We start from the raw sequence: 3570 nt of genomic DNA on the forward strand, positions 1-3570 counted from the left end.
GATTCTTTTTATGAAGAGACCTGATCGCAACTTCGAATATGGAATTCAAAGGGATCTAATAGGAAATGATACTCTGAATCATAGAACTATAATGAAAGATACGATCAACCAACATTTATCGAATTTGAAAAAGAGTCAGAAGAAATGGTTCGATCCTCTTATTTTTCTTTCTCGAACCGAGAGATCCATAAATCGGGATCCTAATGCATATAGATACAAATGGTCCAATGGGAGCAAGAATTTCCAGGAGCATTTGAAACATTTCGTTTCTGAGCGGAAGAGCCGTTTTCAAGTAGTGTTCGATCGATTATGTATTAATCAATATTCGATTGATTGGTCTGAGGTTATTGATAAAAAAGATTTGTCTAAGTCACTTCGTTTCTTTTTGTCCAAGTTACTTCGTTTTTTGTCCAAGTTACTTCTCTTTTGTCTAACTCACTTCCTTTTTTCTTTGTGAGTTTCGAGAATATCCCCATTCATAGGTCTGAGATCCACATCTATGAATTGAAAGGTCCGAACGATCAACCCTGCAATCAGTTGTTAGAATCAATAGGTCTTCAAATCGTTCATTTTAAAAAATTGAAACCCTTTTTATTGGATGATCATAATACTTCTCAAAAATCGAAATTCTTGATCAATGGAGGAACAATATCACCATTTTTGTTCAATAAGATACCAAAGTGGATGATTGACTCATTCCATACTAGAAAGAATCGCAGGAAATCTTTTGATAACACGGATTCCTATTTCTCAATCGTATCCCACGATCAAGACAATTGGCTGAATCCGTGAAACCATTTCAGAGAGTTCATTGATATCTTCTTTTTCTAAAGCAAATCGACTTCGATTCTTGAATAATCCACATCACTTCTGCTTCTATTGTAACAAAAGATTCCCTTTTTATGTGGAAAAGGCCCGTCTCAATAATTCTGATTTTACGTATGGACAATTCCTCACTATCTTGTTCATTCACAACAATATTTTTCTTCGTGTGGTGGTAAAAAAACATGCTTTTTTTGGAGAGAGATACTATTTTCACCTTCGTCAATCGAGTCACAGGTATCTAACATATTCATATCTAACGATTTTCCACAAAGTGGTGACGAAAGGTATAACTTGTACAAATTTTCCATTTTCCAATTCGATCCGATCCATTAGTTCGTAGAGCTATTTACTCGATTGCAGACATTTCTGGAACACCTCTAATAGAGGACAAAGAGTAAATTTGGAAAGAACGTATTGTCAAACTCTTTCAGATATGAATCTATCCGATTCAGAAGAAAGAGCTTGCATCAGTATCTCAATTTCAATTCAAACGTGGTTTGATTCACACTCCATGTTCTGAGAAATATTTACAGAGGAAAAAAACGGAGTCTTTGCCTAAAAAAATGCGTTGACAAAGGGCAGATGGATAGAACCTTTCAACGAGATAGTGCTTTTTCAATCTCTCAAAATGGAATCTATTCCAAACATATATGCCATGGTTCTTTACTTCGACAGGGTACAAATATCTAATTTTGATATTTTTAGATATTTTTTCAGACCTATTGCGGATACTAAGTAGCAGTCAAAATTTGTATCCATTTTCATGATATTATGTATGGATTAGATATATCATGCATGGCGAATTCTTCAGAAAAAATTGTGTCTTCCACCACAAGGAATCTGATAAGTGAGATTTCGAGTAAGTCTTACATAATCTTCTTCTGTCCGAAGAAAATGATTCATCGAAATAATGAGTCATCGTTGATATCGACACATCTGAGATCGCCAATGTTCGTGAGGTCCTCTATTCAATCCTTTCCTCTTCTTGTTGCTGGATATATCGTTCGTACACATCGTTCTCTTTGTTTCCCCCGAGCCTATAGTGATTAACAGACAGTTCGAAAAGATCAAATCTTTGATGATTCCATCATACATGATTGAGTTGCGAAAACTTCTGGATAGGTACCTACATCTGAAAAGAATTCTTTCTGGTTAAAGAATCTTTTTCTAGTTGCTCTGGAACAATTAGGAGATGGTCTAAAGAAATACGGGGTTCTGGCGGCAACATGCGATGGGGTGGTGATCCCGCTTATGGGGGTCAATCATACGTGCTAAGAAGACAGATTTGAAATAAACTTCCATCGATATCATCGATCTCATAAGTATCATACCAAATCCCATCAATCGAATCACTTTTTCGAGAAATACGAGACATCAAGTCAGACAAGTAAAGACATCTAGTCATGATAAAAAAGAAAAAACGTGAGCGGGTTGGATTGATGAGAAATAGAATCCTGGGTCCGAACAGTGAGTCGATGGATGATAAAGAAAGAGAATTCTTGGTTCAGTTCTCTCTCCACCTTAGGGCAGAAAAAAGGATGGATCAAATTCTATTGAGTCTGGACTCATAGTGAGCATTATCAAAGAATGACTCTGGTATCAAATGATTGAACAACCGGAACAATGTACTTACGATACTTAGTTGACATTCATAAAAAAGTATCTAATGATTATGAGTTTCAATACATCCTGTTTTAGCAAAAGACGGATATTCCTGCTCATTATCAGACAAGAACTGTAGTCACAACCGTCGTGTGGGCCTAATAGTGTTCATTTCCCGTCTCATGGAAAACCCTTTTCGCGCCGCTTAGCCATATCCCCCTCTAGGAAGTTAGTGATAGGTCTATAGGAACCGGACGAGCCTAGGGGGTCAAATACCTAGCCGACGAAAAAACGCCTATGTTCCTTTCATTACAGTAGGGCTGAAAAGTGTCCTGATAACAAGCCGAAAGGTTGGTTTTCCTCTTTCTTCGAGATATTGAGGGGTGAGGATTGATGCCCCTACGAGAGAGGCTTTTCTTCGGCGCTTTTCTTCTCCAATCCGGCGCCTGGTCTTCTTCCCCTAGAAGGCCCCTTTTTTTCACCTTCCTTCCCAAGGACCCTAGCCCCCCCCACTCGTTCCCTCCCCATTGCGTTCCTCGCTCTCTTCTCAGCCGCCTGTCGTGCGCTTCCCTTTGTGGGGCCCCCGCCCCCGAAACCGTCCGATTTCGACTTCGACTCCCTGGGAGGGCGCCGAACGCATCTTCCGAGCCGTAGGGGGGGGAAGGGAATCCCGTGCCCCGTTCACGTCGCTCTTAAGCGAGGGGGCTTGCTGAGGGCGCACGGGTCGGGGGCCGCGGGGGGGAAGAGGGACCGAGGAGAGGGAGGAGACGGGGGGCGTGAGACGAGGAAGGCCCGGGGGGAGGTGCGGGGAAGGGGGGGGGGCCAGACGGGCGTCACGCGCAGCAGCGGGGCCGGGGAGGGGGGAGCGGAGAGAGGGACCGGGGCGGGCGCGCAGGCAGCCACGGGCGGGGTCGAACACGAAGGGAGGGGCAGGGGCACGGGGAAGGACAGGGGGAGGAACTAAGGAAGGGGGCGCAGCAGGGCGGAGGAGGCGGGAGACGGGGGAAGGGAAGGGGGAGGAGAGGGGAGAAGGGAGGAGAGAGGAGGGGGAGGAAGAGAAGAGAGAACGAAGGAAAAAGGAGCAGGGGAGGGGAGGGGGGAGGAGAGAAGAAGGGGGGAGGGGGAAGGGGGGGAAAGAAAAGG

The sequence above is a fragment of the Brassica napus genome, unplaced genomic scaffold (assembly GCF_020379485.1).
Source record: "Brassica napus cultivar Da-Ae unplaced genomic scaffold, Da-Ae ScsIHWf_3020;HRSCAF=3807, whole genome shotgun sequence".
NCBI classification, from domain to species: Eukaryota; Viridiplantae; Streptophyta; class Magnoliopsida; order Brassicales; family Brassicaceae; genus Brassica; species Brassica napus.